This window comes from Nyctereutes procyonoides, unplaced genomic scaffold (assembly GCF_905146905.1).
Source record: "Nyctereutes procyonoides isolate TBG_1078 unplaced genomic scaffold, NYPRO_anot_genome, whole genome shotgun sequence".
NCBI lineage: Eukaryota > Metazoa > Chordata > Mammalia > Carnivora > Canidae > Nyctereutes > Nyctereutes procyonoides.
Genome location: NW_026575152.1, coordinates 1,278,610 through 1,305,710, shown reverse-complemented (window position 1 = coordinate 1,305,710; position 27,101 = coordinate 1,278,610). Strand labels below are relative to the sequence as shown.

Below are 27,101 nucleotides of genomic sequence, written 5' to 3'. Positions count from 1 at the left end.
TGAACCTCAGCATCCAGTGCAGCTTTCCTTTGCTTTAGTCTCTGAGGCTTCTTATTGTTGGCTAATTTACATGCTCTGTCAAGTCACGCTAGAAAAATCACCTACTCATTAGTTTAGCTCAAAGAAAGCTTATATGGTCTGCAAGCAGAATATTCCTTCACTTTACTTGTGTCATCTTTACTTCTTAAATATCTATTCTGAATAATAAAAGTCTAATTGAATGAAATGTCTTCCAATATAGTCTGTAATATTATCAACCCACTTCCATATGTTTCTGAATTATACTAACCACCAATAACTATGGATATCGAACTGTGGATATTTAACTGCATTGCAATTCTCTTTGAAATGCTATTCAGGGGTCAGTGGCAAAAAAACATAGCAGAAATGTCTTTTGAAACATCACATTCATTTTCACAGATCATATTGTAGTTCCCTAGGATACTAGGATTTGGAAATCATTTAACAAGCCCAGTTATATCTTTTCACTTTACTGTATTTTATTTCTGGATCCTGTGCTCATGATGCAGTAGCTATATCAGAAATATTATTACAAAAAAGGAACACAAACAAGCATCTCTTTTAACTAATATGAAATTCTTGGTGAGATTTAAGTATTTAAAGACACTTTTCTTTGCTTATTAAATGTAAAATATGGTATAAAAACCTTTCTATACTCCTTAAAAGACTAGTATCTGTACCTAAAATTAAGGACATCAGTACAAATTAAAAATATGTAATATACTATGAAATACTATGTGAATTAAGAGATTAATAACATGGTTTTAAAATTATTCGTATAAATTCAAACAAAAAAGGTATAATATTTTAATTATTTTATTTTTTATTTGATCTATTTTAAGGAGGCCACAGTGACATTTTTGTCCATTAAACTATCATTTGGGGGCAGCCCCGGTGGCACAGCGGTTTAGTACTGCCTGCAGCCTGGGGTGTGATCCTGGAGACCCGAGATCGAGTCCCACATTGAGCTCCCTGCATGAAGCCTGCTTCTCCCTCTGCCTGTGTCTCTGCCTCTCTCTCTCTCTCTCTCTCTCTCTCTCTCTCTCTCTGTGTCTCTCATGAATAAATAAATAAAATCTTAAAAAAAAAAAACTATCCTTTGGGAATAAAAGAAAAAAAAACCCAATTTTACTAGTTAAGTTTTAAGATATAATTCAGAGCTATTTAGTAATTTTACAACATATATGCCACTCACATGTTGCCAAACAAATCACCTTTTCTTAGTTATACATGTAGTTGCATAGGTATTCATTACAAAAATTATTTAAGCCCTGCTACATGCCATATACTTTTAAGTATTGCAATAACTAGATTGAATAAGATAGCCATGAACCCTGACCTCTTTGTATTTATAAGCAAGCAATGGAGAGATACATTAAAAATAACAATTATAATTAATTAATTTTAATTGTGTAGTGGTCTATGAAGAGGTAATACACAGGCTGTAAGAACATGTAAATGGGGGATGCCTGGGTGGCTCAGTGGTTGAACATTTGCCTTCGGCTCAGGGTGTAATCCCAGCGTCCCAGAATCAAGTCCCACACTGGGCTTCTTGCATGGAGCCTGCTTCTCCTGTTTCTGCCTCTGTCTCTTTGCCTCTCTCTGTGTCTCTCATGAGTAAATAAATACAATCTTAAAAAAAGAAAAAAAAAAGAACATGTAAATGGCCTGGACTTACTCTCTCAAGGCAGTGGTAGAAGTAGTCATGTAAGGCCTATCTTTACTCTCCAACCAAAAGAAAGAGGGAGTTAATTAGCTTAGATAAGTGTCAGGTAGAAGAATGTGGGATGGAAGGTACAGTAGGGGTTGGGCATTCAAAGAGAAGCAGATGGCTAAGGCTCCATATAATGTCAACAGCCTATGGCCCAGGGAGAGGAGACTGGCAGGATCTACGTCATATAGAGCCTTGTACGGTGCATTGGGGATTTCGAGGAAACTCATCAGTGTACCTTTCCTTAGTCCTTTATTGGGCACGCCATATAGAGAACTGTGGTTTCATTGATAGAATGCTAATGTGGATTACCTATTTATAACATTCATTGAGAGTGAAACTACTTCATACACTAAAAAGGAATGAAAGAGTGGATTGTTTCTCAGGATATTTGAAATTCTTCCAGAAGGTTTGTAAATACTCAATATTATGCTATACTATTTCACGATATTTTAGTAAACTTTGAATTATCATTGGAGTCGGAATTTTTTACTTTCTTCTTCAAATTACTCATAATGCCTAAGTATTCTTGAGCAGTTCTCAAATTTCAGTATGAATTCTTCTTCGGTACTCTTGGGTAGAATTCAAGAATCTGTGTTTCGAACAATGCCTTTGGTTGGTTATTTTGCAGGAGATTCATAGATTTGTACCTTGATCACCATTTCCCTAGAAGCAAAAAGATTGGTGAGACAAAAACAAAGCAAAACTTAGGGGTCCGCAAACTACCAAGTTTGCACAAATAAATTGAGCCCAGATTATTCATCTCTAAATGAGGTAGTAAATTCTATGTATCTATCCTCCCAGAAGAAGTCTACGCCATTGGAGGTCATCCTGATATAGCAAATTAAAATTGCATTTCCATCCTAATTTAACTAAAACTTATTTTTTTCCCCATTAGTCTTTCAAATAGACTTGGACCTTTTCAGTATGCATGGGCTCTGCATACTTCCATGTGATTCTTGTCTCTGCAACCCAGAGTTAGCTGGCATACAATTTGCAGCAAAATACATACTACTGGGCAGGGTTCTGATAACTTGCATTCTTTTCCGTAACTTGTATTTGTTTTTAATATTAAAATCTGGGAATGGCAAATGGGTTTAGTTGAATTGTCAGATTAATCACTGGCCTCAACACATGGCCTCCTCTGTCAGAACTGTCAACCTCTACACTGTTCATTTCTTGTGTCCAGGTTCAAAAATGATTGATGTTCACAGCAAAACAATTCATTTTTTAAAGCTACTAGTGTCATCACACATAAAGGATATTGGTTAATGTGTGCATTATGTTTAAGAAGTTAGAAACTCTGCAGGTAAATGTCACACTAAAGAGAATTTAAGAAAATTAATCTCTGACATGCTATAGGAATATGATGTAATCTGGTAAAAAATAACAGGTATGTTTTGATAATCTCAGATTAAAGCTTTTCTTCCTTTTAGAATGACTGAGGGAAAAACAACTGCTGTGTGTGTGTGTGTGTGTGTGTGTTTAATCTTTCATCATAATGATGATTAGCTTTTAAAATGTGTTCAGTGCTATGTGTGATATAAGTAGATTCTTCATAAGACTTCCAATGAAATAGTGGATGCTTTTACTCTGACAAGATTGGTATGCTGGTTCAGGAAATTTAATTCCTGTATCATATATTTTAGGCCAAATCATAGGTCCCATAGTTATGGTACTATATAGTGTGATATTTGCCCACTATTACTAAAAAAGTCTCTAGTAGTTATTTTCCTTGAATACAGGAATTAAAGAATTAGTATTGGATACACATCTTCCACACATATACCACCTCCTCTCTGGACACACATGAGTGGCTAGGTATGTGTGTGTGTGTATGTATGTATGTATAAGTGCTTGATCTACAAGAGCATTAATCTATTTATTTATTTATTTATTTACTTATTTATTTATTTAATTTTTATTTATTTATTCATGAGAGACTGAGAGAGAAGCAGAGGCACAGGCAGAGGGAGAAGCAGGCTCCATGCAGGGAACCCGACATGGGACTTGATCCCTGGTCTCCAGGATCCCACACTGGGCTGAATGTGGTGCTAAACTGCTAAGCCACCCAGGCTGCCCTACAAGAGCATTGTTATTTAGTTGCATATTTAAATTATTAGTGTGAACTAGAATTTTTGTCCATTGCTAGTGTTTAACTTTTATAATTAAAGATATGCTAAAAACAACCTAGAAAGTAATATATATATATATCATATAAAATATTACCTCATGCCTCTGTGAGATTTTTTCTTTGTACTTTTGTAGAGAGACAATTAAAAAAAGAAGCTGTGCACAACCTTCACGTGAGGAAAAATCCCAAACTTCAGGGTATTAAAATGAATAATGATTTGAACTCACTCTGGAAATATGTGAATGAAGGTAGCCTATCAGTAAGTCCCTGAAAAGAACTAAAGGCGTTTTTTTTTTTCTGAACCCAATAGAATTTAATTATGGAAGACAGCAAGGAAAAAAAAATACTTATGTGAAGTGATCTCAAATACTGAGTGGGGAATTTTAATATGTGAAACAATTTCATCACATAATTAAATTGCTCAGTATAGAAGTGAGTTATCCACCCACCAAAGTGTCTATGTGAAATATGTCTTTATCAGTGATATTGGAGAAGAGATTGCTGCATAGTATGGGGCATTTGTATACATTTTGTTGAAATCTTCAGTTCTAAAGTTCTGTAGTGGGATCCCTGGGTGGCGCAGCGGTTTGGCACCTGCCTTTGGCCCAGGGCGCGATCCTGGAGACCCAGGATCAAATCCCACGTCGGGCTCCCGGTGCATGGAGCCTGCTTCTCCCTCTGCCTATGTCTCTGCCTCTCTCTCTCTCTCTGTGTGTGACTATCATAAATAAAAAAAAATAAAAATAAAAATAAAAAAAATAAAGTTCTGTAGTTCTAACAGTTTATCAGATTTACCAGTACTGTGAAGACTTCATTCCTTCACTTACCTGTTCAACCTAGAAAATTAAAACAAAAACAAAACAAAACCCCTAAATTCCTAATTTTTCTCCTTTTTCCATTCCTAATGAGTTCAGATACTTACTGTGTTTTGTTTCGTACTAGTGTGGGGGCCTCAAATCAGTCACACCATCCAAGTCCAAATCTGCTTAAAAATTTTCAGTGACTCCCCATATGTTGCTAAGGGAAATATTAAATCATTAGCATAATACTCAAGGATCTGGTATGGCTTTTCTTTTTAACCTCCCCTCCTAATGGCATTGCTTTTTAAAAAGGATGTTATGGACTGAATTGTGTCCTCCCAAAATTTCATATGTTAAACCTCCAGCTCGCAATGAGACCATATTTGGAGATAGGCCTGTAAAGGTGAAACTAAGGGCAAGTGAGATCATGAGGGAGAGGTTCTTATCCAATATGACTGGTGTCCTGTTAAGAGACACCAAGAATGCATGTACAGAGAGGAAAGGCTATGTGAGGACATAGCGAGAAAATAGCTGAGAAAAGAGGCCTCAATAGAAACCAAACCACTGACACTTTGATCTTGGACTTCAAGCCTCCTGAACTGTGAGAAAATACATTTCTAGCGTTTAAGCCATCCACTGTGTGGTATTTTGTTATGACAGCCCCAGCAGACTAATACAAGGAACCTATTTTTTATGTCCTATGCAAATATCTAGAGACACTTTTTTTGTTGTTTTCAAATCCCAGGGATGCTATTGGCATCTATTGAGTAAAGGCAGGAGATGCTGTTAAATATCCTACAATGTGAACGACAACTCCACATGCTTATTCCATCCAGAATCCCCCCCTTATGATCAACATGTTCATAAAGTGTTGAAATAGAACATTCAGTTCATGTTCTCATCCCCAGGAAAATATTTTCATCACCTCAAAGACAAATACTTGTTCCTCAATTCTACCTTCACTGCTGTTTTATATATTATATATATATATATATATATATATATATATATATATATATATATATATTACTGCATTTTATAATTAATTTTCAACATTAATTATTTACCTTTCAGTTATTTATATTAGAATGTGAACTTTGTTGGTATTGTTTCCATGAATTACTGAACCTTCTATCCCTGTATCTTTCAAAGGAATTTATATGATTTAACCTAATATTTTCCTAACTCCCCATTGCTAAAAACTGAGATATCTAGTTCTGTATCATGGACATTCTGTTGAACATGTTCAGGGAGTTTAGGAATGAATACTGTCAACAATTATCTCAGGTGATCGCAACAAACTGGCAAGTTTAAGAAATAAGAATTTCATTCAATTTTAATATACTAAATGTCACGTATGCCTGAGATATCTAATGGATTACTTGTATAAGTAATTGTGACATCTGACAAGTTTGACAATAATGGTTTTATAGAATTATGGTCTGTAAGAGAACTGTATCATTTAAGTTGACAAATATGAAAATTGCAGCACAGAATTTAAGATTTAATTATGGTCCCAAATGGATAGAGTGGGTGCTCATCTCCTATTGGGTGCTCATTAATGATTTTTATCTAAAGATATCTACAGAGTATCATAAAAATTTAAAGCTTGTTCATATTTAAAGATAATCTGTTCTAATCCTTCATTTTATAAGAAATCATAATCCTCAGAAAGTTTCAGTTAATTGACCATCTTACCTGGTTCATATTCTAATATCTAGACTAGGACTCTACCATTTCATTCCTACTGATTCCTCCAAAAATTATTTCAGTTCACTCACTGAGTATTCTCTATCATATGTGTAAAATGTAAATTAATATAAAAATGAAAATATTCATAACTTTAACATGCAATTTTAAAGATGTTCGAGAAAAACTATGTGACATTTCTACTAATATTTCTATTGGATTAAAAAATTGACTTCAGGGATCCCTGGGTGGCGCAGCGGTTTGGCGCCTGCCTTTGGCCCAGGGCGCGATCCTGGAGACCCGGGATCGAATCCCACATCGGGCTCCCGGTGCATGGAGCCTGCTTCTCCCTCTGCCTGTCTCTCTGCCTCTCTCTCTCTCTCTCTGTGACTTTCATAAATAAATAAATAAATAAATAAATAAATAAATAAATAATAAATAAATAAAAATAAATAAATAAATAACCTTTAAAAAATTGACTTGAATTAAATCATAAAACTCTGTGGTGTGTGTTTGTGTGTATGCATATGTTTGTGTGTGTGTATTTTAATCAGTGTCCTTTCTGGAATGAAGTCAGTGTTTGGGATTAGGTTATATTTGGATACCTCTACCAAATTATACAAGCCAACTTTTCTAGCTGAAATATATTGTATTCATTAGCTTTCATTTTCATATGTTTTATGTTTAAATTATGTTTTGAGTGAATACTGTTAAATCCTAGATCTCCTCATCATTCTATCAATTAGGAAATACTCATAAAGTTAAAAAACAGAAATTCAACTATAGAACTTAAACACAGGAGAGTTTATTGTTACATTTAAAAAAACATCTAGAAGAAAGCAGTCCTAAATTACTAAAAACCTTAAAAAAATAAGTCATCTTCTACTCTGCCATAATTAGCATGTAACTTCCATCCTCAAGGTTGAAGATGGCCTGGATCTCCAACTATGACATCTTCTTTTTAAACAGGAAATAAAGTTGGAGGAAGGACAGAAAGCTTATCTGCTAGATATCTTCCTTCTGGCTTCCAGTGGGCTCTCTCGTTAGCACCATTAATAACAACGACTTGCATCTTATTGGCCACTCCGAGCATGAGGGAGAACACAAAATATAGTCTTCTCAGTGGGAACATTGTCATCTTAATAATGGCATGGCTTTGTTATTATAAAGAAGAAAATATATATTGGGTAGCTAGCAGCAGTTTTTCCTAATCTATGCTTTATTATTTTTGCTTCTCTTTAGCTCTTTTCACCTTTCGTTAAGGAATCATGTTCATAAGGTCTAATTTGGTATAAAAATGAAAAAAAAATCATCTTCTTACTGAAGAAGGTCATCTAAATACTGAAGGTGATACTTGGCAGCAACTTTACACATAAATCACAATATACTGGGGCACCTGGGTGCCTCAGTCTGTTAAACCTCCAACTCTTGATTTTGGATCAGGTCAGGATCTCAGGGTCCTGCAATGGACCCCCTCTCTTTGGGCTCCTTGCTCAGCAAGGACTCTCCTTGTCTTCCTCTCCCTCTGCCCCTTCCCCTGCTCTCTCTCTTAAGTAAATAAATCTTAAAAAAATAAATTATGAAAGCAGAAGTAAAAGGGGGATGAAAGGCAATGTTTTGAATAAAACAGGGATGTTTTCATTGTTGCACTCTTTTCATTAAGGCTTAGCCTTAGAAGTTCAGCCTTGAAGAAAAGGTGAGTATGGGCTTCTTTCAGATAAGTAACACTGGCATTAGCTTGTGCCCGTTCTAGGCCTGTTAAGCCCTCTGATCAAGGTGGTGAATATTCTGTGTATTTCTTATATTACAGTTAAACTGTTCATGCATGATAATAGAAAGCTAAAGGGATTAAAACTTCTTTTTTCATACATTCTGGTCCTGGATTATTATGTGCCCACCCATCCAAATATTTCATTAAACATTCTTCTTTACTTAGGGCATTGGCAATTGAGGAGGAAGGTTTTTTTGTTTTTTGTTTTTTTTTTTTTTAGCAGGTCCAGAAATCTTCTACCATGACTATTTAGCAAATCTAGTAATTATATATTATCAGAGAAATTACTATAAATCATTAATTATTGAAGTTATTAAACCTTACCTATTTGGAATCAATGTTGATATAACTTTATACAATGATTTCCCTTACTATTTAAATTTAATTATTTTAAGTTTCATAGACATTAACATCTTCAAAGTGATTGTAATTCATATTAAGATTTTTAGCACATTGTAAAATAGTTGAGATGATTAGACATTTCTTTCTGTATTACATTTTATTTGTATAATTGTATTTCTCGGCTCTTATTTTTTTAGAATATTGTAAGCCAATTTTTCATATCTATTATACTATCTACTATTAGGCTCTTGTTCTTCAACCATAGCTTCTACATTTATCAATGTATATTAGGAAGGAGCATTTGAAGTGTTAGATATGTTCTATGTATTGATCTGAAATGTATAATTTAAGATATATACATTTCATGGACGTATATTATATCTAAATAAAATTTAATAATACACTAGAGATTATTTTTAAGTAGTGTAGTTTTCTTTATTATAAAGCAAATGGTTTGTAGTACATTGCTAATTTTTATTTTCAAGAATAAGGATTATTCTGTTTCTAATGTTTCTGTCTTTAATGCCTAGTACATATCTGGAATTTAAAGGAAGTTTCATAAATGTTTAGTGATTAAATAAATGAAGAATCCATTGAAATAGAAAAGTTGTATTTTTTCATCACCATCAATTTATAGATTTTTTTATGATGATGTATATCATATTCAGATATGGTGGTTGTTCTCAAAGGTCTCACAGTAATACTGTTATTTGTATAAAACTATTTTCTTATCCTTAATAAATAATGTCTCTAGGAACTTAGAGTTTATTGATACTTTGATAACTTCTAAATTTTATCAGAATATTATTTTTGAAATAAAGGTTTTGCTAATGATTTTTCTCTTAGGGTATATATTTTGTTATTATCATAATTTAAAAAACTGGAGAAGACTTGTTGAATGATATTTTTACAAAATTAAGACTATGAAAAACATTTATGTGTTTATTTGCACTTTTGTCTTACTCGTTTAATTTTATAAATAAGTATTCATCATCTGTTTTTACACAGACTATCTCTAGAATTGCCATCTGAAATTTGAACATACAGTTTGCAGATTGCCTCATAAAAGTCTACTGCTTACTGTTAGAATCACTAACAATTTTACTCAAAGATTCTTTTTTAAAAAGATGTTATTTATCTACTTAGGGAGGAAGCATGTGTAGGGGCTGAGGGGCAAAGGAGGAGAGAGAGATAACTTGAGCAACTCTACTGAGCTTGGAGCTCAAGGTCCAGCTTGATCCCAGGACCCTGAGATCATGATCTGAGCCAAAACCAAGAGCTGACTGCTTAAGTGATAGAGTCACCCAGGCACTCCCAAGGGTTATTTACTTTTCAATGATAATTTGAAGAAGCTTGGTTACTTGATGTTTCGGCCTGTATGATTTAAATGCATAATCTTGACGTAGATCTAGAAATGTATGGAAAGACAGCATTGTTAAAAAAAAAAAGTAACTATAACTTTAACTTTGCTTCCTCCTATTTAAAAAGGTTTTGGGGGGGCTTGTGGATGGTGCAGTGCCTTAAGCATCAAACTTGGTTTCAGCTCAGATCTGATCTCAGGATGTTGAGATCTAGCCTGAGTTGGCGTTGTACTCAGTGCAGAATCTCTCCCTCTACCCTTACCTTTCTCTCTCTCTCTCTCTGATAAATAAATAAGTCTTTAAAAAAAAGGTATTGGTAATAGGAGAAAAATATTTTGTTTTGCCATTAATGTTTTCCCTTTTATATTTTCTTAATTATAACGAACTACTGTTGGAGCTTTACTCATGGGAATGACTATTTGATGTAGTTTCGGTATTTTGATGTCAAATTTGTACGCTGATGTGACATTTAAACAAACTGAATTTAGTCTTGTAGATTTGGATAACATTATTATTCTAAGTTGTTAATTTAATCATCTACAGCTCTATCACTATATTTTATGTAAATGTATATAGTCTCACAATATTTTTAAAAAACGTATTTCCAACCTGATATATCCCAAACTTTGTGAAACATTTTTTCATGCATGTCCATGTATGATTACTTTAACAAATATGTAGGTGACTATCTTCTGATTTTAAAATTTAATATATTTTAGTGTAAATGTCATATTATCTAGCCAGGCAAGTGACATTCATGAATATAATCTTTATATTATTAAAATATTCTTATAATACTTAACAAATAGTTGTGATATACTGGGGCAGTTAGAAGTTATGTCTAGACTTCTTTTCAAGTTACCATTGATCCGTACACAGTGGAAAATAGCAAACCAGGTGCCAAATATGATCCATGTGAAAATATTTTCCCCTAGGGAAGTATTTTTCTCTCTTCAAGGGTAGCAGTAAAGATCTTGATCTGGTGGTCTGAGCTATGTCATCTTTTTTTAAGATAGTTTAAAAGTCATTTGCTTTGCTAGGAGAGTGAATTATGTGGTAGTAAGTACTGCAGTAGCACCATTAAACATTATGTCATCAATCTCTTTAGGCTCTGGAAAGGTCAGTGTCCAAAAGGCCATTTTTTTAATTCCCATTTTAACTCCAAGCTAAAGGCAGTGTTCATTGTGTGCCTCTTTTTCTACAACTGACATAATCTACCAAAAAATAAAAGCCTCCCCTGTACTACTAGTGCATATGCAACCAAAATCCAACATTATAGATTGTCTTTGAAATATAAGCAGGGTTTTTTTTTTTTTTAAATGTAGACAAACAGATGAAGCTGTTTCCAAAATTGAAATAGTAACATTAATTACTATTAATATTAGTTGTTAAGAGATAGACACAGTATTACAATTTCCTGGAATTCCATGGACCTGTACCTAGCAGAAATTTATTGTGCAGTTACTTGTTGAAATAATTAAACTCTCTAACTTGTAATTTTAGGAATAAACATAATATTGAATTTTGTATTATTTTGTAAAAAATATATTTTTGTTTGTTGTTAGCCAAGATACTCTTCAAGAGAATGGAGGAGGAAAAAAATAGAAGTAATTTCTTTTAGTTCTAAGTCAGTATTCTAACTGAAAAATAGAATTTTCTGCTGTGAGTACTACCCTTAAAAATAGACTATATTTAAAGGCAGTCTGGTAGAATTGATCTTGATTCTTCCTATATTTCTTTTATCAGTTCAAGAAAGCATGTCATAAAAGAGATTTGCCTGGTGTTTTGTTATTTTCAGTGTGTGTGTGAGTGAGCTTTTTCAATTCTTTTTTCATGTTTTGATATAATAATTCTCTGGCTGAATTTTTTTTTAATACTGTCAAACCTGCAAAGTAAAAGAAAAGACAAGAAACAGTAGTTAACATAGATTTTTGAATAGCTTTTGTGTACTTTAGCTTTTTAAAAACAAGTGTTTCTAAAAAATCTGAATTGTAAATTGACATTTCAATACCTGATCATAGGAGCATTTCTTCTTTTGAAAATGACAGGGTTAGAATATATGCTTTAAATATAACATTAGGGATGTCAGAACTAGCAAAGCATTGCTAAAAACTGTAAGATATTTAACAAATGCAGAAGTGTTTAAAGAAATGAGTGGCTGATTGTGAACTCTAAGAAGTTAAAATGAAAACAACTCTATACAAACAAGATTAATTTTATGGATTGTCCTGAAGCTTCCTCCTATCTCTTAAATCTATCATGTTTTCCCTGCTGAAGTTCCTGTCTTTTATCTAAATACCTGTCGGCTTCCTGTCTCTTACATATGCCTTCCTTGCTTAAGCCAACTATTGGGGAAATGTATGATCCCAATTTTAATATAGATAATAAATAATTTCATAGACTCCCTTCTTCTTACGTTGGGCAACTTTAAGTGAGAGGAATTTAGTGACCAATAGATTTATTATATCTGCTTTGAAATGAAAGGTTTTAAAAATATTTTAATATTCTAATGATTTTATATGTTTATCTTTTATACTTTACTATCAAGTTCTTTTTAAATAAACTCATATTATATTGCCTTTATAATATTTTTAGCAGCTAGACTTGTGATGTAACCATTGCAAGCACTCAAGGACACTTAAATGCATAGGAAAAAAAGGCATGGCATAAATGATATTAAATTCAAACATTAAGAGCCCTATCTCTTGCAAATGAAGCAAAATACAATGATGAGAGGGTATCAAAATATAAATGTGAAAAAAATCCAATTTAGGCCACTGCTACTGTTAAAGACATTATTTGATGGTTTTAAGTGAAAAAAAAAAAGGAAAAAAATTACCCTGCCCCACTAGATGTTAATAATCATTATTATATATTTTTTAAATAAATTTATTTTTATTGGTGTTCAATTTATCAACATACAGAATAACACCCCGTGCTCATCCCGTCAAGGGCCCCCCTCAGTGCCCGTCACCCATTCGCCCCCACCCCCTGCCCTCCTCCCCTTCCACCACCCCTAGTTCGTTTCCCAGAGTTAGGAGTTTTTATGTTCTGTTTCTCTTTCTGGTATTTCCCACACATTTCTTCTCCCTTCCCTTATATTCCCTTTCACTATTATTTATATTCCCCAAATGAATGAGAACATATAATGTTTGTCCTTCTCCGATTGATTTACTCCACTCAGCATAATACCCTCCAGTTCCATCCACGTTGAAGCAAATGGTGGGTATTTGTCGTTTCTAATGGCTGAGTAATATTCCATTGTATACATAAACCACATCTTCTTTATACATTCATCTTTCGATGGACACCGAGGCTCCTTCCACAGTTTGGCTATTGTTATTATATACTTTAAGAGACTGGAGATTCTCAAGTATTTTTAGACTTAAAATGAACCATATTTTAATCATCTTGGTGAGGGAATGGGGGAGGAGGGTCCTATCATTTTTGCTGGATTTAACCAAAAGATTAATTAAATATATTTTAATCAGAGAGCAAATTTAAAGATTTAAAATCAGGCCTTTACAATTAAGGGTAGAATTGTCTTTGAAATCAATAGAAATACATGACAGAGGATGAAGCACCTATAGTTGAGCTAAGGCTGCTAGGCAGCACCTTTCCTAAAAGTCAATACATATTTGAGTGAATTCTGCTGTTTTGCTCTTACAAACAAACCTGTTAATAGTGCATCTGAATAAGAGTTTTTTTAAGGAACATAGCAAACAGTATAATCCACTTTTAAAATATATTTGTTGAGCCTCTGATTTTTCAGGTACTAGTCTAAAGTATTTAAACATAAAAAGGCAAAGACTAGTGAGGAGAGAACAATGAACAGGAAGAGTAAAGAGGATATTTAGGGCAGTGAAAAATACTCTTGTGTGAAACTATAGTGGTGGATACATGTTATTAGTATTTATGTCTGAATACATAAAATGTACAATGACACGAGTGAATCTTAATGTGAATTATGGTCTTTGGGTGATAATGATAGGTCAGTGTAGGTTTGTCATTTGTAAGAAATGTGGGAGGCAGAGAGGAATGAAATATAAACCCATGGCTTTTAGCCTCTCCAGATGGAACAAATGGGGAAGGTTGCAGGAGCAGGTTTTGAAGGTAAAATAAGCATTCGGTTAGATATATGTTAATATTTTAAGGGAGTGTTCTAGGCCTAATGAGGTTGTTGAGATATATATAGGATTTTCAGTCATGCACCTGGATGAGATCACCAAGAGCATGATGTAGACAGGGAAAAGAAGAGAAGCAAGGATACTGCCCTAGGGCATTCCAACATGAAGAAGCCTGGGGAGAAAGGAAAGAGCTTCAAAGGAGGCTGAGAAGAAGTGAACAGTGAGTTAAGAAGAAAATTAAACCTGTTCATAGGTCAATTAGAAAGGAGAATTGAGAGTCAAACATTGGATTCACAAAACGAAGTTAATGTTGACCTTAACATGACCAGGGGTCATTGAGCAGCGAAGACAAAAACCTAATTGGAATGGTTTTAATAGAGATGAGGTGATGGGATGAGGAGTGCACTTGTGATTAGCACCTGGTGCTGTATGGAAATGTTGAATCATTATGTTGTACACCTAAAACTAATATTACATAGTTATGTTGACTAACTGGAATTTAAATAAAAACTTAGAAAAAGAGAGAAAATCCTAACATTTGTGACAACATAGATGGACCTTAGGGCATTATGCTCAATGAAATAAGTCAGATAGAAAAAGACCAATGTTGTGTATGATCTCACAAAAAAGGAGATCAAATATGTGGTTAGCAGAGGTAGAGGGTGGCAGGTGGGGTTATTAGATGAAGATAGTCAAAAGGTACAAGCTTCTTGTTATGAGATAAATAAGTACTGGAGATGTAATGTACAACATGATGACTATAGTTAATACTGCTATATAGTATATTAAAAAGTTGTTAAAAAGTCTAAAAGTTCTCATTACAAGGAAAAATATTTTTTTCTCTCTCTCTCTCTTTTGTATTTATAGGAGATGATGGATGTTCACCAAACTTACTATGATAATTGTTTTGCTACAATACAAGTAAATTTATACGCCCTGTAGCAGTGTGTGAGCTGATTGATCCTTATCCTTATCAGTAATTAAGTTTTGTCTTCTAATGTTTTACTAATTTTTATGTATGAAAAGTTATATCTCATTACGATCTTAATTTTCTCTTTCTGATTACAAGTCAGATAGGGCATCTTTCTGTATTTTTATTGGGTATTTATATGTATCTTGAAATATCTATTTGGAATACCCATTTATATTTATCTTGACATAATTGTTTTGGCATTAACTTTCTTTCTTTCTTTCCCTCTTTTTTTTTCTCTTGGGTAGTGTACCCCAATATCCTTTTGATATATTCTTCCTTTCTTCTTTGACTTGAGATATGTACTGTGATTTACTTCCTGCATGCTTCAGGTAGCTAAGATTTGAAGTACACATCTTTCTACTTATTTTGATTTACTACAGAGGAGATAAAACAGGTTTTGTAAGATAATAAATATATATTTTTGTTGTCAACATAATAAAATATAATATGGATCCTGCTAGCTATTTTGGTCTCATTTTTACAGATGAGGAAGTTGAGACTTAGTGAGTTGAGTAATTTTATCAAGTTACACAGCTAATAAGTGTTAAAGCTCAGAATTAAAACCAGAAATAAAAAAAAAATCTTATTCCAAGTCCAATGCATATTCTAGTAAACTATACTAAGAATTACAGTGAGAACAGAGGTATCTGGGAATCTGAAAAGATTTTCTTCTGCATGGTCTCAGAAATTATTTTAGCTTTATTACTATTATTTTTCAATGCAAAGTTTAGGTCTCCTCTGTCCCAGATGACAGCAGGATACAGCCTTCACTGAAGGTAAAACACTTTTTTCAGTTAGACACAAAGATTCATTGACTGGGCTATTTTCTCAATTTCCTCAACATTTGGGGCTATTTTCTCAATAGTTCAAGTGCATAGGCCTTGTCTCCTTCCCTGTACTATGTAACACTGCATCTTAGTGTAACTTATATTAATTTAGTGTGTCACCACTTTAGTACTATAGTAATATCTGACATACTGAACAGAAGATGTCTCTTCCAGACACCAGTCCCTGAGGGGTTTTGCCTAATTGGGTACCAGATCTTGATTATCATTGTCATTTGGGATCAAATGTTTTGGGTATCTAATATCAGTAGTAGCTAAGGATCTCATTTTAAAATGATAATACTAAATTTTAAACAGAAAACATAAAGGTTTTTTTAAAGATTTTATTTATTTATTCATGACACACACACACACACACACACAGAGGCAGAGACATAAGCAGAGGGAGAAGCAGGCTCCCTATGGGGAGCCCGATATGGGACTCTATCCCAGGACCCTAGAACCACAACCTGAGCCAAAGGCAGACATTCAATCACTGAGCTACCCAGGCATCCAAAAACAGAAAGTTTGAGTTAGTGATTGCTTATTCATATAGTGGAATGAATTAACATATTTTATTATTAATTTACTTATGCATATGCTATAAATAGGTTAATAGGTACCCGTATAGCAAATAATATATACATCTGAATATATACAATATATGGTGTGTATTTGTATATATATATACACACATTAAAAAAAACAAGCTATTTTAGGACTCTAAAATTAATAGTTTGCATTATGGATTCAAAAAGCAAAAAAAGTTCTGTAATGTTGAGTAGTTAAGAAAAAAAATCCCAAGCTTTACTTATTGGATACATTTTGTATTTCTGAATATATAGCAGCTAATATTGTTAATATACTTTAATCTTTTTAGCATTAGAAAATAAAGTGCTTTTGACAGAATCTTACTCCTAAATCCTTTTTAGTTTGTTTTGTGTTATTTTTCATTTAGCAGTGTCCTAGTGGAAAAAGTAAGCACAGGGATATGGGAGCCAAACTGCCTGGGTTTTAATCCCACTTTCACTATTTAAGTTTTAATGATACTTGAGCAAATTTCTTTCATTCTGTATGTTTTAGTTCACTTACTTGTAGGATGGGAAAATAAAAGTATCCTTATGTATTCCTTGTAAGAACTAAATGTGTTACACTAAAACTGCTGTATTTCAGTAAAGATACTCAGTAAATATTGCCTATGATTATCTCCCAATAGAAAAAAAATCAGACCTTAAATTACTGGCAATAATTATAATCCATTAATTAGATAATCAAAGTTAGAAAGATATGGAATTATCCTTCTAGATTAGTGATAATTTAATGGATTACAAAGTTTGTCTGAAGAGATTCAAATTCAGCCCTAACACTTTCCACCAGTGTCATCTTCACAAGTTCTACAAAGCAGTCATATCTTCAGTTTTATTATCTACAAAGTAAGGAAAATAAGAAAACCTTTCAGATAAAGCTGGTATGATAATTTTTAAAAATAATGTAAAATGTCTACGTACACAATCTGCAGATAAAAGTAAGTGTGGGGTACTTAAAACAGACAACTAAATCATATGCTAGAAAATTTTAAGTTCTAAATAGAGAACTATATAATATTAACTTCCAAATGTGCTCTCTTAATCTTTTAGGAAGCTGTGAAAATAAAACGGTCTATTTCAGAAAGGTATGACAGTGATAGGCACAAAATACAAGGGGGGACGTACTATTAAACTAATGATATGGTATCTGTGATTTCAGGATTGTAAAAAAAAAGGGGGTGAGGCGGGGGGCTAAACCATCATTGAAGTGAGAAAATTGTGTATGGAGTTTCTAGTGTGGTACATAACAATAGAAATAATCCTTCAGGGGATCCCTGGGTGGTTCAGCGGTTGAGCGCCTGCCTTCAGCCCGGGGTGTGATCCTGGAGTCTGGGGATTGAGTCCCACATCAGGCTCCCTGCTTGGAGCCTGCTTCTCCCTCTGCCTGTGTCTCTGCCTCTCTCTCTCTCTCTCTCTCTCTCTCTCTGTGTGTGTGTGTCTCTCATGAATAAATAAATAAAATCTTTTAAAAAAATCCTTCAACTGGGTGGCATTCTGTAATCATTATTAATACTATGGTTTTGCCCACACTAAACATCACAATGCTGACTCAAATCTGTAGAACTCGGACTGTATATCTGGCTTTAACAGTAATTGAGAAGGTTCTTTAGTGTGGGGCTTTGTGCAACATTTGTTGAGAATAGTGCTATGATAAGAAATATGTATCTATCAGGATATGGTTAAATAAATGCCAGACTGCTTTGTTTCCATAACATCAGTATTTTTCTGCCAGTACTTTTGTCCTCTGTTATCTGTACTTATGACCCGGGACAGTCCAAGACACTTGGTGACCAAGAACCTCTTTCTATTTGGAGTCCAAGCTGAAAATAGTTTTCTGCATTTCTCAGCATCATGCATTTACTCTGTAACATTAAGCTCATCCCTGAACATATTATTGTTTAATTACTTACTGTCTAATATCATAACATACTGGTTATAGCAGAACTTGAGGGAATTTCAGACATGCTATTAACATTGCCCCTGAGGTTATGTGGAGTTCACAGCTGTTAAAAAAGGTTGTTTGGGTTGGCCCTGGTCTCTTCCCTTTATTCTCAGTGACATCTTAGGTGAAATGCTGTTGTCCTTGTACAGTTCGTAGTGTTATCTCCTAGTCTCTGGGAACCAAGAATAGATATTATTACCAGAAAAGAGAAAGAAAAAGTGCTTTCATTTTTCCATTAAAAATTAGGTATGGAATGAGAAATCCTTGGTAGTGAACTATAGACCCATATAATTCTTGGAGATATGGTCTAAAAATGTAATTGTTTGAAAATATTAGTGCATAATCATGCTACCGTAGAATTATAGAGCACAGAGAATTATAACTCATTTGTATGTGTACCATTCCTTCTTCTGCCTTTGCATAATGAGGAATGATTGAGGAGAATTTGGGTAAAAAGGAATTTCTTACATTTGAATTTGTTTCTAGTGGGAATTCTAAGCTAAGTGGATAGATATAACACTAATCTATGGTTTGTAAAGTCAAAAAATGTCCTATAAAGTTAAAACTCAACCCACCAGAAATTCACAGTAGCATTAACATTTTATATTTATATTGTTACCACTCTATAGTTACCTCTTCTTTGATTTACCTAGAAATTTAATTTTTATTTCTAACTTGATTCCAAACAAACTCTCTCTTCCTTAAGTGTTTCAGTGGATCTGCTTAACTGATTAAAATAATTTATAGTTGAGGTATAAAAGCTGTTGGCCACTTATCTTGAATTTTTCTATTTAACTATTTTTTTAGATTACTAATGAAATAAGTCTCTTGGTAGAGTGTGTGTTCTATATACATTTGAATTGAAACTTTGCTTTCTATTATTTCTTGATCATATTGGAATATCATCTCCAACTTCGTCCACCCTTTGCTGCTTCTCTATGGTGAAAGTTTTATGCATGAAAAGACAAAAGCCAAACATACCTATTAGCTCAATTTTCAATTAAAATATTGCAACATAAGGACAACTATAAAGGAAGTGTTCTGCAGAAGCAACAATTGAACATATTATAAACAAAATGGAGCAGATAAATTGAAGTTCAATTAGTTACTGTTCAAATTTTCAGAAGGTGGTGGGAGACTTACCTTTTGTATCTGCAGATTAAGATGTGGTAGCAGCAAGACTGGCATTGTAGTTTAGCAGGCTTTGTTTAAAAAGCCCCAGTTTAGGGATGCCTGGGTGGCTTAGCAGTTGAGCCTCTGCCTTCAGCTCAGGGCGTGGTCCTGGTCCTGGAATCGAGTCCCACATCGGGCTCCCTGCATGGAGCCTGCTTCTCCCTCTGCCTGTGTCTCTGCCTCTCTCTGTGTGTCTCTCATTAATAAATAAAATCTTTAAAAAAAACCTCCAGTTTAGTAAGGTGGGTATGAGGAACAGTGGGCGGCTGACCTCTTGCAAGCCTTAGAGGAAAACTTTTCTCCAGATATGAAACATATGGAACCCATTTTGCATGTATATAAAATCTCCAATCCATGAAAAGAAAGATTGGAGCTAGATAGCAAAACAACAAAGAATCGCTTTGTAATAGGTTGCCAATTAGAGGCAGCCTATAGCACTGCTAGATAGATGCAGTGATTTCTCACCTATATTCATTTAATATCTTGAATTATTTATCATCACTGACAGTGAACCTAGTTGACTCTGAAAACTGTCAAACATTACCAGAGAAAACACTTGGGCATCAAGGTAAAATAGATGCTCTGCCAGAAGTAACCTGATTAAAATAAAATAAAAAACATTAAAAGGCGAGAATATAGCATTTTCTATATTTTGATATTCTGACATAGCCAGATATATCAATATGGAACTACACTAATCACCTACATTTAAGTTCCAAAGCGCTTAAGGTGAAATGATTGAGTCTAATATGTCAATAATATAATATAGCAATTTATGTCGAAAGTGCCCTATTCAACAGAGTTCCACTTGCCTTTTTTATTTTTAATTTTTTTATTTTTAAATATTTTATTATTTATTTATTCATGAGAGACACAGATTGGAGAGAGAGAGAGAGGCAGAGACACAAGCAGAGAGAGAAGCAGGCTCCATGCAGGGACCCTGATGTCGGACTGGATCCCGGGTCTCCAGGATCACGCCCTGGGCCAAAGGTGGCGCTAAACCTCTGAGCCACCTGGGCTGCCCTCTTTTTTCTTCTTAAACAGTTGTTATGATGTAGAAGGCAGCCTGCTTTCTTGAATTTAGCTTTTTAAAAGTCCTGGCTCAAAGAAGATATATTGCAATTAGGAAATTTAAATAGTATATATTTCTTTCAAAAGCATGATTATTATTAAGACTTTGCTTCAGAACCACTTATTTGAGACACATCCCTTCCTATATTCTAAGAATTTCAACTTATTTTGATATTTCAACTTAGATATTTTGATTTCAGACATATTCTCACATATATGTGAATATAAATAATATATTTAAGGTCTTTCATAGTATCTATAAACTGTGTTTAATTTTATGCAGCATTCAGTGACAATTGTGCCTGATGAGCTATTAAAAATGTGTAAATCAAATAAGCGTATATCAAGAAGTACTGAAAAAAAATGACAGGGCAAACATGTCAACATTGCTAAATATGGCTCTAGGATTGAATCGTGTTAGTATGAAAGTCAATCAGGATTTTTCCTTATGATGTGTTCCCAGTATTATTATGAATTTACAGGAATTAAAAGTATCATTGCCAAGAACATAGGATTAAGTTGCATATATATGTCCCCAAGAGACTCTTAGAACTGATTTTCAAGAAAGGGGGACTGACTCTGAAAGATGGGTAAGTTTTCAGAGAGCCTTCCCTCTTAAAACTGGCATTCATCAGAAAACACTCTGAGGAATATTCCTTAATAAACCCAGACCCATCAACTACTTTATATGATGATGCAGTACTCACTGCTGATTTGTTAGTAAGTATGTGGAAATTACCATTCCCACTCAATAAATATAGGACTGCAAACTAGGCATTTTCCTCATTTGTACTTGGTCTGCAACTAGGCTGTACAGAGTTACCAAATCAGCAAAGAGTATTACATGCTTTATATGCAACTTGCATATCCATGAACTGAGACAGAATTTTAAATGTTTATTTTTGAAATAATATATAGATGTATTAGTTTGTTAGGGTTGCCATAACAAAAAGTCATACACTGAGTAGCTTAAACAATAGAAATTTATTTTTTCACTATTCAGAGGCTGTCTTTTGAGGGCTCTCGCTTTGTCTTGCAGTGGCCACCTTCTTGCTGTGTCCTCAAAGGTTTGGTTTTGTTTGTTTTTTCTGTTTGTTTGTATCCCTGATACAGGGATACAATGTTGTATGTCCAAATTTCCTCTTTGTATAAGGACCACTAGAAAGATTGACATAGGGTTGATCATAATGGGCCATTTTCACTTAATCACCTGTTTAAAGGCCCTATTTTTCAACTACAGTCTGAGTTACGAAAGTTAAGCCTTCAACATGGATGTGAATGGGGGGTGGGGGGCACATTTCTACACTAAGCACCACTTTCTCAAGGAACATGTTTTCCAATAGACTAGGTAAAATTCTTCTATTATATGCTTTTACATAACCTCTCATTCTCCAAATCATTTAGCACAATTGCATTTAAACAATTTAAACAAAGCTATGTAGCTTTTTAATGCCTATTATATTTCAACAACTATATTTTCATATTATTCCTAGCTCCTCACACATACTTTGCCCATAATAAGAATTCAGTAAATATTATTTGAATGAACAAATTCAACTTACTATAATTAGTATAATTTTCATTTGCAAAGTATTTTTAGTAATCCTTTGTCATATACCATATTATTTAGTCTTCAAACAAGGCTCTGATTAGGTAATACCATCACCTTATTTTATATCTAAAGAATGAAAAATAACATTCCGTAACTTGAGTACATCAGCGAAGGGTATCTGTGAATTAGGTATTTGACCTGAGTCTCTGATCACAAATACCATATTTTTTTTCTAAAATAGGATTTAAAAATTCTAAAGATGTGCCAACTAAGTAGAAGACATAGTAAAGCAAATGTCAGCAACAAAGAGAAAAAATAACATAAATTAATTTCAAAAAAGACAAAAAGAAACAAGATCATATACCTAGCAAAGCAATCTGAGGAAGTACCAATGGGATGAGAATTAAAAATATTAGAGCAAACAGAATTTTAACGGAATCGTTGTTGTGGATTTATACAACATGCTCAAATAATTGGGTAAGCAGATGGGAAATATGATAGCACATATGTCAATATGGAGCGCATATCAATTGGGAGAAGTTAGCCTCAGTTGCATACATATGGCTTAGAATAAGAATGATTTTTTTATATTGCTGCTGTTCATGGCTGATTAGAATTAGTATCAAAATCACTTGAAACTTGTAGGCGTCCAAAAAATAAAAAGTAGTAGGTGTAATGGGAAGACTGTCACCTTTAATACATAACTGGGGGGAAAAAGAAACCTAGAGAGGCATGAAGCTAGATCAAATGGCTCTGGTATGCTGGGCCGTCAGGACTCAGCCACGATCTTTAGGTCCCTTTTGGACAGACTTAGAAGTTATTTCCCAGGTGCTTCCCATATATAGCATATAAGGTTAAAGTTCTAATTTAAAGTCTTAAGAGACAGAGCAATGATATACATGTGAATATGGCCCCACTTTTTCAATATTTTATTTTTTTAATTTAGTTGAGTATAAGTAAGGAGAGAGGCAAACAGAGGGAGAGGGAGAAGCAGATTCCCCACTGAGCAGAGAGCCAGATGTAGGGCTCAGTCTCAGGACGCTGAGATCAAGACTTTATCCAAAGGCAGATACCTAACTGACTGAGCCACCCAGGCACCCCCTAGCCCCACTTTTTATTAACTGCAACCTTGTTTGATTTTTTAACATTCTCTTCAGTTCAGTTTTCTTATCTGAAAATATAGTGATAACCACAGTGCATACCTTGAACTGTTGTTGAATTGGTTAAAATACGTAATGAGTATAAAATTCCTAGCTATCACCTGGTTTATTAATTATTTTTACACAATGGGGAAAGTAACCACAAGCATTTTTCTTCTAATATATTACCTGTAGATGTATAAGACTGCTCTAATTTCATTCATAACTTTGTGTTTACTAAGAAATGCTGTTTCATGTCATATGAGAGGCGCCCTTGAGAAATGCAAGCAGCACAGTCTCTGGAAGCGGCACAGTGTTGGAAGTATTTCCCAAAGAATCATATCTTTGTCAATCATTTATCTTGTGGATAACTTCTGGTCTTATATTGCATCTTATTTTAAAAGTTTAACATATGTTCATAATATTATGATAAGTTTATTGGATATTAACCATATGGGTGAAGTTTTGTTACTTCTTAATGCAAGCAAATGATTTGTGCAATAATCTCTGAGCACAAAAATGTTTTGTTTCTTCACTTCTTGAAATCCCACTTCCCTGAGGTAATCATAGTCTGTAGTGTACCTTTTCTCGTTAAAAATTTCATACATTTAAAACCATTATTTTAGCGTATATATTTTTTCTTTTACTACATATATTATTCTGTTTTCAAATTAATTTATCAACTTAAACTACATACCCTTAACCATACTTAGATTTCAATATTTATTTCTAAAATAATATCTTGAAAAAAAATAATATTAGCACATGGTAATTTAGTGTACTGATAATATAAGCTAACATTATACGGTACTTAAATAGATGCCAAGCACTTTTCTGGTGCCTTATATATATTAATTCATGTAATCCTAATAATAACCCCCAAAGGTAGACTTTTTATTATCCTCATTTTATAGATCAGAGAACTGAGGCCAAAGAAAATTAAATAACTGTCCCTAGGGTACACAGGTAGTAAAGAACATAGCCAAGATTTAAACCTGGGCAGTCTGTCTTCAGTGCCCATGGCCAACCAGGCATACAATAAAAACCATTTTGTCTCTGTCAATACCGTATGATACTGTATAATACATACATATATATATAATTTATATATATATAAATATATACACATTTTGAATATATATATTTAATTTTACTGGTTTTATGCTGTCAAATATGCCAATGTTGTTTTTTCATTATAGTTTGTTTTACTTGTCTTGCCCCAAGGTTAAAATTCTCCTGTTTTACTTCTAATCATTTTACAGTTTTCTTCTAATCATTTACAGTTTATATTTCTATATATATATATATAGTATATATATATATATATTTATACTAGCTTTAGGTTCACAGCAAAATTGAGAAGAAAATACAGAGCATTCATATATACTCCCTCCTCCCATCAGAGATACAGCCTCCACCCCTATCAACATCCCCTGTCAGTGTTATGAATTATGAATTCAAAAATTATGAATACCTCTTTCTTCTTCCAGTTTATGCACCTGTAAAGATACACCATCATTCAAATTCCATCTTTTAAATTAAGTTTAGCTCTGGCATTGTACATTGTAGAGGTTTTGACAAAGGTATAGTGGTATGTGCTCCTTATCTAGTATCATACAAAATAGTTTCACTCTCCTAAAAATCTTTTTTGTTCTGTTTATCTCTTTTGCCCAACTCCTGGGTAGTTGTGATTTTAAGTTAAAATCTTTACTCTATTTGGGATATATCATAATATCTGTTGTTGCCAGAGAATCCAGTGATACTCTTTTAGGTAAATAATCCACTGTACATTTATTATGTAATTAATCCTATATCCACTGCATTGAAAAGCTGTAATGTTCATACATACATTAAGTTTTCAGCGTATACTTAGATTTCCTTGTGGGCTCCCTATTTACTTTCCTACCTCTATTTTTTTTTAATTCTTTTGAGAATGCTCTATGGTGTTGGTTATAATAGCCTTGCAATAAGTTTCCAAATCAAGTAGAAAAACTGCTTCCATAGTATTCTCCCATTGGGAAAAAAACTTCCACATTCTTTCTCATTTGTGTTACAAAATGAACTCTAGCATTCTAATCCCATTACCTACACAATGCATTTACAAACTCATTGATAGTTTGTTTGGAATTAATTTAAAATCAAACATAACTTTGGAGAATTGGCATTTTATGATGTTAAATCTTCCTGCTCTGATATTTTGTGTTTGTCACTAACATGAATGAGATTTAAGTGATTTTCCTTTTTAAATCCATATATGTAATAAAACTCTATATGTATAGTTTATACACAGATATTCATCTGAATGTCATGTCTTTATCTGCGTGTCTGTGTCTTTGTTTTGGATGAGTTATTTAGATATTTTATTGATATTTATAGTTATGGTATTTCATGTCATCTGAAAAATAAAAGGTACTTCTTAGCTTTCATTTTTCAAAACCTAGGTTAGCTTATTTTCTTGAATTGTTGGATTTATAAGATTTGTTAAAGTGTTAAACAGTCATCAAAATCTTGATTATGATTTTGTTTGGCATTGCTTTTAGGCATATGTAGTTTTACATGAATTTTGTGCAGGATTTTAAGAAATAATCACATATAGGAGTGCCTGGCAGGCTCAGTCTGTAGAGCATGTGACTCTTGGTCTCTGGGTTGTTAAATTCGAGCCCTAGGTTGGCTGAAAAGATTAATTAAAAACAAAAAAACAGGGCAACCCAGGTGGCTCAGCGGTTTAGTGCCACCTTCAGCCTGGGGCCTGATCCTGAGGTCCCAGGATTGAGTCCCTTGTCAGGCTCCCTTGCATGGCGCCTGCTTCTCCCTCTGCCTGTGCCTACCTCTCTCCTCCTCTCTCTCTCTCTCTCTCTCTCTCTCTCAGAATAAATAAATAAAATATTTAAAAAAACAGACAAACAAAATTAAAAAAAAATAAGTAATCAAGTGTAAAAATATTATTTTTTTTAAATCTATTGTAGAGTGAGTAGGGGCACCTGGTTGACCCCTTAGTTAAGTGTCTGACTCTTCATTTCAGCTCAGGTTATGGTCTAGGGGTAGAGAATTCCTACCTCAAGTTGGTCTTTGCCCTGGGCTTGGAACCTGCTTAAAATTCTCTGTGTCCCTCTCCCTCTGCCCCTTTGCTTTCATCCCCACTTGCACATATGAGTATACGCTCTCTTAAAAAAAAAAATTATGAATACCTGCTGAATTTTATTCAATATATGCTAAAATATTTTATACAATTATACATTTTAAATATTTAACTATTGCTGTAATAAAATATATTCAGGGAATTATTAATATTGAACTACCTTTGGATTTGTGGCTTCAATTTCTTTGTCCATGTTGCATTATTGTAATGCACTGTTGAAATGAATTTGTAGTATTTACGATTTTTCATCTGTATATATATGACATTAAGCTATATTTTTTCTATTTTATTTGATGTTATAAGGGCTTTGCTAACTTTGTAAAATAACTTTGTAAAATAGGAAGCTAACTTTGTAAAATAGGAAGCTTTTCATCTTTTATTTTATATTTGAATAACTATTGTGGACTCACCTATTTCTTAAAAGTTAGTTACAACCTTCTGTGAAACCTCTGAGAATAATTTTAAGTGTATGCCATTGATTTTGATAAGTTTTTTTTCCTTTCTGTTCACTTTTCCAGTTTGTAACATCCATTTTGTTTTACTCCTTGTCTGTTGGTTATTTAGAAGCAAATTTACTAATTTCCAAAATGTTTTTAAATGTTTTTTTTGCATAATCAAAGAATATAACTAAAAATAAGTAATTTTTGAATTATTTAAACTGTCTCTGTGACCAAATTTGCAATTGTTTATCTAAATGCTTAGCAGTCATAAAAACCCTAAGGTTCTATGGGTCAATATTCTGCAA

At 33.5% G+C, this 27,101-nt stretch overlaps 1 protein-coding gene across 1 annotated transcript in view; it reads left to right on the top strand.

Annotated features, from left to right (window-relative positions):
* Window positions 1-27,101, top strand: part of GRID2 (glutamate ionotropic receptor delta type subunit 2) — a 1,428,782-nt gene that overhangs the window by 446,463 nt on the left and 955,218 nt on the right. The window lies entirely within an intron of this gene.